The 12,220-nt window shown below is 43.5% G+C and overlaps 1 protein-coding gene and 1 non-coding gene across 2 annotated transcripts in view; both read left to right on the forward strand.

The window, feature by feature from the left end:
- The window catches only part of CCND3 (cyclin D3), an 89,550-nt gene that overhangs the window by 45,442 nt on the left and 31,888 nt on the right, over nucleotides 1-12,220 (forward strand). The gene's annotated exons all lie outside the window — the stretch shown is intronic.
- On the forward strand, nucleotides 1,256-1,362 carry LOC116635945. Its single transcript, XR_004300242.1, has one exon. It is a non-coding gene; the product is annotated as a U6 spliceosomal RNA (small nuclear RNA).

Consider the following 12,220-nt stretch of genomic DNA (forward strand, 5'->3'; position numbering starts at 1 on the left):
TGGCTGAGCATCTGGCTTTTATCATATCCTTTAATAAACTGGTAAGCGTAAGGAACTGTATTCCTGAGATCTGTGAACTAGCAAATTAATCAAATCCAGGAAGGAGGAGGTCATGGGAACCTCTGACCTGTAGACAATTGGACAGAGTTCTGGGTAACCTGGGACTACTACTTGTGATTAGCATCTGAAGTAGAGGGAAGTCTTGTGGGAGTGAGCCCTTAACCTGCGGGATCTGACACTATCTCTAAGTAGAGAGTGTGAGAATTGAGGTAAATGGCAGGACACCCATGTGGTGTTGCAGAATTGCTTGGCGTGGGGGAAAAAAAACCCCACACATCTGGTGTCAGAAGCAATGTGAGTATGGTAGTCATGTGAGAGTAAAGGATAAACATATAGGAGGACTATAAGGTTTTTCCTATACACGTGATATCTCATCTTTATGTTAATTTTCATTTTCCTGATGACATCTGATGTTGAGCAACTTTTCATATACTTATGTGCCATCTGTATATATTCTTTGGTGAGGTGTCTGTTCAGGATTTTTGCCCATTTTTTAATCAGATTGTTAATTTTCATATTGTCGAGCTTTAAGTTTATATATTCTGGGTTTTTTTTGGTTTTGGTTTTGGTTTTTTTTTTTTTTTAAAGATTTTATTTATTTATTTGACAGGGAGAGAGAGCACAGGCAGGCAGAGGGAAAGGGAGAAGCAGACACCCTGCTGAGCAAGGAGCCTGATCTATGCGTAGCTCTATCCCAGGACCCCGGGATCAAGACCCGAGCCAAAGGCAGACGCTTAACCAACTGAGCCACCCAGGCACCCCAAGAGTTTACATATTTTGGACAACAGTCCTTTATCAGATGTATCTTTTGTAAATACTCTATCATAATCTGTAGCCTGCCTCCTCATTCTCTTGACATTGTCTTTTGCAGAGGAGAAGTTTTTAATTTTAATGAAGTCCAACTTATTATTTCTTTCATGGATCATACCTTTGGTGTTCCTTCTGCAAAGTCATGACCTTATCCAAGGTCATTTAGGGTTTTTCCTGTGTTTTCTTCTAGGAGTTTTATAGTTTTGAGTTTTATATTTAGGTCTGTGATCCATTTGGAGTTAGTTTTTGTGAAGACTGTAGGCCTATATCTAGATTCCTTTTTTGGTGAATAGATGTTCAATTGTTCCAGCACCCCATTTATTAAAAGAATATCTTTGCTCCATTGTATTGCCTCTGCTCTTTTATTAAAAATCAGTTGGCTATAGTGCTCATTTCGGGAGCACATATACTAAAATTGGAACAAAACAGAGAAGATTAGCATGACCCCTGTGCAAGGATGACACGCAAGTTCATGAAGCATTCCATATTTTATTTTTTTTTTTTATTTTTTTTTTTTTTAAGATTTCATTTATTTATTTGACAGAGAGAGATATAGTGAGAGCAGGAACACAAGCAGGGGGAGTGGAAGAGGGAGAAGCAGGCTTCCTGCCGAGCAGGGAGCCCGATGTGGGACTCGATCCCAGGACCCTGGGATCATGACCTGAGCCGAAGGCAGACGCTTAACGACTGAGCCACCCAGGTGCCCGAAGCATTCCATATTTTAAAGAAAAAAATATCAGTTGGTTACATTTATGTGGGTCCATTTTGGGTTCTCTATTCTGTTCCATTGACCTTTTTGTCAATTCTTTCACCAATACCACACTGTCTTGAGTTTGGGTATTGTCAATCCTCTCTGACTTTGTTCTTCTCCTTCAATATTGAGTTGGCTATTCTGGGTCTTTTGTCTCTCCATATAAACTTTAGAATCAGGTTGTTGATATCCACAAAATAAGTTGCTGGAATTTTTATTGGCATTGTGTTCAATCTACAGATCAAGTTGGGAAGAACTGGCATCTTGACAATATCAAATCTCCCTATCCATGAACATTTAGTTCTTTGATAGCTTTCACTGGAGTTTTAGAGTTTTTCTCATTTAGATCTGTTTATATGATATTTCATATCAAAAATAAATAAATATTTCATTTTGGAGGGGGCTGCTAATGTAAATGGTAATTTCAAATTCCATTTGTTCCACTTGCCTAGTATATAGGAAGGTGATTCACTTGGGTATATTAATCTTGTATCCTGCAACCTTACTACAATTGCTTATTAATTCTAGGACTTTTTGTTGTTGATTCTTTTAAATTTTCCATATAGGCAGTCATGTCATCTGTGAACAAATACAGCTTTGTTTCTTCCTTCCCAATATGTATATCTTTTATTTCCTTTTCTTGTCTTATTACATCAGCTAGAACTTCCAGTACAATATTGAAAACAGTGGCCTAGAAGGGGCATCCTTACCTTGTTCCTCATCTTAGTGGGAAAACTGAGTTTCTCATCATTAAGTATGATATTAGCTATAGGTTTTAGGTAGATGTTCTTTATCAAGTTGAAGAAGTACCTCTCTATTCCTAGGAGCTGTGAGTTTGTATCATGAATGGGTGCTGGATTTTGTCAAAAGTTTTTTCTGCATCTGTTGATATCATCATGTGATTTTTCTTCTTTAGCCTGTTAATATGATGGATTATATTAATTGATTTTTGAATGTTAAACCAGCCTTGCATACCTGGGATAATTCTCACCTGGTCATGATGTATAATTTTTATACATTGTTGGATTCAATTTATTAATATTTTGTGGAGGATTTTTGCATCTATGTTCATGAGAGATTTGATCTGTAGTTTTTTTCTTTTCTTGTAATGTTTTTGTCTGGTTTTGGTATTAGGGTAATGCTGGCCTCATAAGAATAGTTGGGATGTATTCCTTCTGCTTCTGTCTTCTGAAAGAGATTCTAGACAACTGGTATAATTTCTTCCTTAAATGTTTAGTAGAATTTGCCAGTGAACCCATCTGGGCCTGGTGCTTTCTGTTTTGGAAAGTTATTAGTTATTGATTCAATTTCTTTTATAGAGGCCTATTCAGATTATCTATTAGTAATTTTTTTTTAAAGGATAGATTTCTAGAGATAGGATTCCTGGTCAAGAGTTGACCAGAGCCTTGGTGGTTCTCAGTCCTGGCTGGACATTAGAATCACCTGCGGGAGCTTTTTAAAAATCCCAGTGCTGGGTGCCTGGGTGGCTCAGTCGGTTAAGCATCTGCCTTCGGTTCAGGTCATGATCCCAGGGTCTTGGGATCGAGGTTTTGTCAGTCTCCCTGCTGAGCAGGGAGTCTGCTTCTTCCCCTCTCTCTCAAATAAATAAATAAAATCTTTTTAAAAAATTTACTTTTCTAAAGGACTCTTTGGCTCCTGTATTGGAAGCAGTGTGATGGGGCGTCTGGGTGGCTCTGTCATTAAGCGTCTGCCTTCGGCTCAGGTCATGATCCCAAGGTGGGCTCCCTGCTCATCAGGAAGCCTGCATCTCCCTCTCACACTCACCCTGCTTGTGTTCCCTCTCTCGCTGTCTCTCTCTGTCAAAGAAATAAATAATCTTAAAAAAAAAGGAAGCAGTGTGCGTAGAGACCAGAGTGAAAAGCAGGGAGGTCTAGATATAGGCTATTATATTTGCATGGGTGAGAAATACAGGCGGTTTGAATTTGGGAGGTCAAGGGGCAGATGCTGAAAAGTGTTTGGGTTCACGATAGATATTCCAAGGCAAAGCCTATTGAAGTTGCTGATAGATGAGATGTGGGTCATGTGAGAAAAAAAGGAGTAATATATAACTCCAAGGTATTTGCCCTGAGCCAGTGATGGTGGAGCTTGGGTAGGGGGAGGGTGGGGGGTGTTGGAAGTAGGTTTGGGAGTGAGAGAAGAGTTCAGTTTAAGCACAGACCAATCAAAATTGATGTGTCCTTTAGAATGTGTGTAGGAAGTGTTCAAGCAATGAAGATCCCGTATGCTAAGAATATGTATTGGGGTGGGGGCTAGGGTATGGAAAAATGGGAGATAAAACACACTGCAATAGGGGCGCCTGGCGGGCTCAGTTAATGGAGTGTGCAACTCTTGATCTCAGGATTGTGAGTTTGAGCCCTATAGTGGGTGTAGGGATTACTTAAAAATAAAATCTTAAAAAAAAAACAAACTAAAAATGCTTCAGTAGATTATACAGGGCCGTGAATGCCAAACTAAGGAATTTGAAATTTATATGATAGGAATGGGAGGAAGTTTGGAAATTTTTGAAATATAATTAATATGATCAGAGCTTAACTTTACAATAACAGTTGTGTGTTTAATAACATGAAAAATACCCATGAGATAATTTTCACTAAAAGTTTAGATGTAGTGTGATTATAGCCAAGTTTTTTAAAAAAAAAAAAAATCTCACATATGGATAAAAAAGGCTTCATGTATTAAAAAAGAGAGGCTGGAAGGAAGTTATCAAAATGTTCATAGAGATGGTTTAGGTGGTTGGTAAGACTATGAATAAGATTGGATTCTTTTTGCTTTCTTTTCTTTCTGCTTGTCTGTATTTCTCAACTTTTTTTTAACTGAACGTAACTACTTTTATGATGAGAATAAGCTTAACCCAGCAACTTAAATGTGTGCAAGAGGGTGCCTCGATGGCTCAGTCGGTTAAGCATCCGACTCTTGAGCTCAGCTCAGGTCTTGATCCCAGGGCTGTGAGTTCAAGCCCCGCACAGTAAGTGAATTAATGAGTGAATGTATGCAAGATAGGAGGGAGGAGTACATTAGATGCAGAGAGTGGAGGCAGGGAAATGGGTTGGGTTTACCGCAGCAATCCAGGGGAAATGGAAGGAGAAGTTGAACTGGGGCAGCAGCCATGGGAGGAGGAGGGGAGTGGAGGTATTTCTTGCATTCAGATTGGCTGTGTAAGGGAGCCTTATACAACAAGTGGGATAGTTAAGAGGAGGGGCTCTGGAGCCAGGCTGCTGGAGTTGGAATGTGAACTTGGCCACATACTTGGGCAAAGTAGTCCTTGTGCTTCCTAAAAATCTGTCAACAGGAATAATAATTATACCTACCCCATGAGGTTGTTCTAGGCAGGAACTGAGTGAATACATATTAAGCACTTAGAGCAATCCTCGGCTAGTAGGGCGCTCGCTGTTGCAGCGATTACTCCTACGACTCACCTGGCCTCACTGGGATTGCTGCTGAAGGTGGTTGCAGAATGTGCAATGGAGGGAAGGGATGAAGGTTACTGAAACATTATCCCTAACAGATTAATTTTTATAAGAATATATTTATATATTTTTAAATATTTTATTTGTTCATTTGAGAGAGAAAGAGTGAGCACAAGGAGGGGGAGAGTCAGAGGGAGAGGGAGAAGCAGGCTCCCCACTGAGCAGGACTCTGGGATCATGACCTGAGCTGAAGGCAGACGCCTAACCTCCTGAGCCACCCAGGCGCCCCTATATTTATATATTTTAAAAAATCTTAGTAGTTAGAGTTTTTTGAAACTAAGTCGGGCTGTCTCAAATGGTGAGCTCCCAACACTGAGGAAGTTTTAACAAGTGCTGCATGGATCATTGGGGGCTGGTACAGGGCTGTGATTCCAAACTAGTTTTCATCAGAGGATGTACTGCGTTTTTTGTGTAACTAAGTTCATTTCACTGAAAGTACTATCCTTGGGACCCCTGGGTGGCTCAGTTGGTTAAGCATCTGCCTTCGGCACATGTCATGATCCCGGGGTCCTCAGATTGAGTCCCACATCCGGCTCCCTGCTCAGCAGGGAGCCTGCTTCTCCCTCTGCCTGGCACTCCCCCTGCTTGTGCTCTCTCTCTGTGTCTCAAATAAATAAATAAATAAAATATTTTAAAAAGACAAAAAGTACTATCCTTTAGGTGTGCCTGGCTGACTCAGTTGGTAGAGCATGCTATCTCTTGATCTTGGGGTTGTAATTTCGAGCCCCATGTTAGTTGTAGAGTTTACAAAAAATCATCATTGTAATAATGAAGATTAGACAAACCATAATAGACGCTTAATCGTAGGAAACAAACTGACGGTTGCTGCAGGGGAGAAGGGTGAGGGGATGGGGTAACTGGGTAATGGACATTCAGGAGGGCACGTGATGTAATGAGCAATGGGTGTTATATAAGACTGATGAATCACTGACCTCTACCTCTGAAACTAATAATACGTTGTATGTTAATTAATTGAATTTAAACTAAAAAAATAAATAAAAGGAAAAAATAATAATAAAGATTAGATTTTAAAAAAAGTACTTTCCTTTATTCTGAGCCTTCTCTAAGGGTTTGGTGTTTCAGGTATTCTCTGTTTTATGAAATATGGTATATATATAGACCAGAGGTTTTTTCCCTAATAGTCTCACTTGGCAATAGTCTTACTTTTTGGTGTCCAAAATTTTGGGGGAAATTTTATTGGTCTTTGAAATGTAAATTTCTGGGAACTAGGGTTGTGGGGAAAATGAATAATTTGGTGAGGCTGAAGTCAAGGTGCCTTTGAATCCCCTTCTGAGCCTGAGATTCTCTCATTTCAGGGCCACAGGTTGGACCCCCTCATCCCAGTGAGTCATTCTGCAAATGAGAGCTTTTAGGTGGAGGACTGGGGAAAGAGGTGAATGGTTCTGCACAGCTCTGCTGCTGCAACTATCGTAGAGTTCTTCCAGTACACCCTCTGGGCAGCCAGCCTGTGTGAGGGACAAGCTGCCCCGAGGCCTCGAGCAAACAGCAGCTTCACGCATCCTTGTATGCCAACTTGCAAGCGGATGCCGAGGGCTCCAGGTGGGGAGGCTCTGTGCTCTGTGCCGCGGGGCCAGGAGATGTTCCTGAGGTCAGTCCACCAGGGTCTCTACCCCACGGAGCTTAGAGTCTGACATCCTTCATATACAAAGGACAGTTTTGTTAGCACAACTTCCTCGTATATAAAATGAGGATAATAGTACCATCTAGCAGCCACGGAGCGGCATCTCTCCCTACTTCCCTCACGTCCAGCCAGAGCGGCCAAGAAGACTCCTACTCTGAGACATAGACCCTGAGATCAAAACAGAATGGATACAGCAGCGGTGTGCCGAGTTACCTTTGAAGAGAACGGCTTCCAAACCATGACACCTGATTGTCACTGGACCCAAACCTAACATATCTACAAAGAAAGGTCCATTAGCTCTGGACACTTCATTTACTTATTTATTTATTTATAAAGATTTTATTTATTCATTTGAGAGAGAGAGAGAGAGAGAGGGGAGGGGCAGAGGGAGAAGGAGAAGCCAGCTCCCCGCTGAGCAGGGAGCCCGATGCAGGGCTCCATCCCAGAACCGGAGATCATGACCTGAGCCGAAGGCAGACACTTAACTTACTGAGCCACCCAGGCGCCCCAGCTCTGGATACTTAAAAAAAAAAAAAGGCACGAGGTCACTGAGTAGAGAGGGGGCCGGACCTGGCCTAGTGATTTTCCATTTTGTGGAAAAAGTCACCTCTCCCAGCCCATGCCCCCAACACAGGAATCTTGTTGGCTGCCTCCCTTAATTCTGCTCCTCTACCCCCCGAACCCCCTTCTGCTTTGCCGCTGGCTGCCTTTGGGGAAGGGTCTACAAGGAGAGAATGTGCCGGCCAGTGGCCTCAGGTGCCTCTGTCCTGTCCACTCGGTCGCTGTGTCTCCCACTGTTGGTTTTCACTTGGCTGTGTGGGGTGCGCCTCTGTCTTGGGGCACTGGTTACCTTGAGGTTCCCCCAGGAGTGGAGGCCCCCCTGGACATGTTGGCAGGTCCTATTTTGGAGCCTGAGAAGCTGAGGAGGTAGGCCCAGGCCTTGCTGAGGTCATGCCCCCCTTGTGGCCTTGGAGCTTGCCTTCCCAGGCAACACCCCGTACCTCCAATGGTCTTACCTTGCCCCCGCTGGAGTTCCTTCAGTTCAGCTCCCTGGGTTCTTGTGAAGATGAAGTCCGTCAGTGGCGGAGAAAGCGCATTCTAACATGTTCAAGCATTATAAACATGTAGACTATGACCACCATGATCAAATGGGACCATGTGTGTATAGGCTCTGAAAAGTGTAACCCTATTGCCCTACGAATTACCCGAGTTCTGTTGGGAGTCAAGAACCGTGGGAAATTGACAGTTAGTCTCAAGAGAAATAGCAGATTGGCCACCGCCCCCCCCCCCCCTTTGAGGGTTAAATTGATAATAGTGCCAGGGTTTACCCAGAGGAAGAACTAAGATGGGAACTGAGTGGGGCTGTGGTTCAACAGGTGGCTGCCTCTCTGTGACCCCGGCTAAGTCGGGCTGTTGTTGAGTGGTAACCGGGGCACTTGGGACCCTCCATCAGGAGCCCACTGCAGACAGCCGGTGAGTTTCCAGTAAAGCTCAAGGGTAGTGCACACCATCACGTGGCTCACCATACCCTGAGCTCAGGCTGTTGTTTTTCCACTGGACTGAAGTGAGCCCCAGCACCCTCCAGCTGCCCCTGTTCCAGGGGAGAGGGCTAGCGCCTGCTTAACCGGTTCTTGCCCATGACAGACACCCCTGCCAAGGGGCCCACGTGGGCTGCATCCAGGTTGATGGTGCCCATCTGGAGTAACTCAAGTGTTCTTTTTCAAGGTCGTGTGTTCTGGGCAACTTGGACTTGCGTTTATATTTAGGAATCACCAGGCAGGTGAGAGGTGGCATGGGAGTGGGGGGGTGACAGTCTCCGATTAGCTGCGCTGAGTACTAATCTAAGGATTTAACATGTTATTTCATTTGATTCTCACCCCCAAAAACCCCCGGGTGGTAGATCCTATTTACAGATGAGGAAACCGAGGAACAGAAGGCTTCATTAACCAGTCCAAGATCGTACAGCTATTAGAAAGTGACAGAACCAGGATTTAAACCAAGCAGGAGTGGAGTCCGACTGTGGAGTCGGAGCTTGCTTTATTATTATTGTCATTTTTCCGACGCACACCTAAGGCAGAGAGAGACTTGTCAGGGTCACACGGCTGGTATGTGGTGGACCTGGGAGTCAACCCCAGGTCGGTCCACCTCCAGGGTTCACACTGGTAATCACCACTCAATTCTGCATCCATGTTTGCCCTTAATATTCAATAGTAACGTGCAATATAGCATTATATATAACATAGCACGACATTCTATTATAGTACATTCTCCTATTATAGTATAATCTGTTATGAGGTTACAGTTTATTTGATGAATTCTCTGTTGTTCGACATTTAGGTTGTTTCCATTTTGTCCCTATTATAAATAAATGCCAAGTTTTTTTGTTTGTTTGTTTTTAAGAGAGAGAAATGGTAGGAATGTTGTTTGGTTTATCAGTTTATTTGTTTCTTTTCAAGGATTTAGAGCAGATGGGCTGAGCTCTCAGACGCTGGAAGAATTGGAGGCTTTGAGTTGACTGCTTGAATGGGGAATGAAATTCTGATTAGGAATGGTGCCAATGTGGAGAGAAGGAAAGAACAGACCCTGTGCTTCAGCCCAGGGATTTGGTGTTGCCTGCTGAGATAGAAAGTTGGGGATGCATTTCAGAAATATCTGTAATTCCCACTTTGGATATTTTAGTGTTCTCTAGCATTTTCCAGCCCAGTGTCTCATTGACATTGCCCAGATACACGTGGGTGGGGCTGGGCAGAGGGTGAGCCATTTTCTTCTCCAGATCAGCCATGTGCGGCCATCTGGAGTCACACCATCTGTCCATCCCATGTCCCTTGCTCCTTCGGCCCTTTCCAACTCTGCTCCCGTTGAAGTTTCCCCTTTGCTTCCTATGTCCCAGGTCGAAAACGGATGAGGAGGCCTGAGCACATCGTACACATTGATGACCGTCCTCAGCATGAGTCCAGGCTTCACCTCTTGTATGCTCACAGCTTTGTGGGGTGGGGACCTCTACGAAATCGCCATCTTATGGAGGAGGAAAAGGAAGCTTCAAGAAGTTAAGGGCTTGCCAAGGCCATGTAGCCAGGGACTGGTGGAGCTGTGGTTCAGAGCCAGGGCTGTCTGAACGCTGTGGCCACATCATGTGAACTGCCACATCTACTTTGCAGCCTTCATGATACACTATAAAAAGAGGAACCTCTAGTTCTCGGGGGGAATCTGCAGGAAATCAGCAGGAATATGTCCAATTACCTGCATGTGTGTTTACCAGATGGGCTCACTTAGAGGTTGTTGGGACGGAAAAGGATCCTGGAAGTATCTCTTTCCTACCTTACTTTTAAAGTGTGTCAGACGAGGTCTAGAGAGATCAACAGACTTGCCTAAGGGCAAGATGGTGGCCCAACCAGATTAGAACCAAGGCCTGATGCCCACCCTGTGGCTCTCTAGAGGCAAACAGCTCTTAGCTGTACTCTTTCTGGAGCATTGGGAGCAAAAGCATGTGCCAGTAGGATAGGTATAGAGAAATAGAAGTAGGTTTGGTGTGGCTGGGCATTGCTAGGGTTCGTGGAGATAGGGAACCACAAGAATCCTCTGATTTTCCACTCCCTATTCCAGCACACACCTAAATCCTAATTCCACTGTACAGAAAAATACAAGTGGGGGCAATTGGCAGGAAGGCAGCATGGCGCAGGATTAAGAATCTGGGCTCCAGGGGCGCCTGGGTGGCTCAGTCAGTTAAGCATCTGCCTTTGGCTCAGGTCATGATCCCGGGGTCCTGGGATCCAGCCCCGCGTCGGGCTCCCTGCTCAGTGGGGAGCCTGCTTCTCCCTTTCCCTCTGCCCCCCCACCCCCGCTTGTGCATACTCTCTCTCACGCTCGCTCTCTCTAATTAATTAATCAATTTAAAAAAAGAGTCTGAGCTCTGACATTAGACAGCCCAGGATTCACATCCATCCCTGAGCCTCAGTTTCTTCATCCACAAAATGGGAGTCCCAACTGCTTATCACATGGGGCCATGGTAAGAAGGAAATGAGACAATGCTTGTAAGGAGACTAGCGCAAGTTTGTGGAAAGAAGAGAAGAATCTTGGGGTTGTTTGAGTTGGTAGAAAAAGGAGAACACAAAACTGGTAACCAAATATGTGATTTCAACAAAAGGCCAAGTATTTCTTCATTTCATCTGATTCATTATTTCCCACAGGCATCATCGGTGGGGTGCTCATTGCACATCCCCACATGGAGGCGAGCGGCTCGGTGGCCTCTCTTCTGGTGAAGAGTGGGGGTGGGCTCAAGATAATACAGGATGCTTTTTACTTCCTGTCTTAAAAAGGGTGGGAGATGGAGAAAGGAAGATTGTTAATATAAACTTGAAATCCAGATTCTTTCTGAAGTACATCTCCTCAGCTGTGTGACCTCAGATGAACCCCTCGCTGTCTCAATTGTCTCTTTACCACAAGGTCATTGAGATGGCCACTTAATAGCCACTTTACACGTGGTATCTTATTTAATCCTCAGACAAGCCTGCAAGATAGATATTACCATCCCATTCTAGATAAAGGAGAAGACTACAGTTCGGGGAAGTTAAGTAACTTGTCAAAGGCCACACAGCACACAGCCCAGCGAGAGGTGGATCTGTGATGTAAGCCCAGGGCTGACCCCAAAGCCCACGTGCTTCCCGGTCTACCCAGGGCAGATTCAGATTTTGTTGGGTCTAAAGCTTATGCAATTTTGGAAGCCCTCTTTAAGGAAAGCAATACAAAATCACAAATTAATATTACAGATACAAGAGTGGATATTTATTTAGATTTTGCAATGAAGTGACAACATATTTGAAAAACATGTCAGAGCCCAAATATCACAAACATCACAAAATCCAAAAAAATAACATAATATTTGTGATAACCGCTTGACACTCCTCTGTACCACCTTCGTCCTCCGTCTTCTGGTTACATCCTCTTTGGTTGCATTCCCCTGTGACAATGATTTTGTAATCTTTCCCATGGAAAAAATAAAAAAGATACCTCAGTGTTTCTCTAGTGTCGTTGATTGAAAGGTTTAAAAAAAATTATTGATAGTCTAGAAAAGTTTAATTCAGCTTCACAAGTCATTATTGGTAATGTCATATACATATCAGGATAACTGTCAATTTTGGAAAAACCTCCATCAAAGTTTCTTCCATAAGATTTTAGGGCATTTCATGTTTTCTGGTGCCAGTGATTCATCTAAAATAATCTTCGAATTGGTGACACTTCTTATCCAATTTTGTGTCAGCTAAATGTTATCTTTGTTATCAGTATCTTGGGTTAAATCGGCAAAAAATTCTCCTCTTTTCTAGTACAGCCTCCTGTCTCCCAACCCTTTAAGATGGAATGAGGATGGTTATATTACTGAAAGATTCATAATTAAAGTTCTTTCTCACAAGTCTATGACCTTTTCAAGGGAATTCATTACAAAATACCGGATGTGAAAACATTTGAAGCATT

Source organism: Phoca vitulina, unplaced genomic scaffold (genome assembly GCF_004348235.1).
Source record: "Phoca vitulina isolate PV1807 unplaced genomic scaffold, GSC_HSeal_1.0 scaffold11, whole genome shotgun sequence".
Taxonomy (NCBI): domain Eukaryota; kingdom Metazoa; phylum Chordata; class Mammalia; order Carnivora; family Phocidae; genus Phoca; species Phoca vitulina.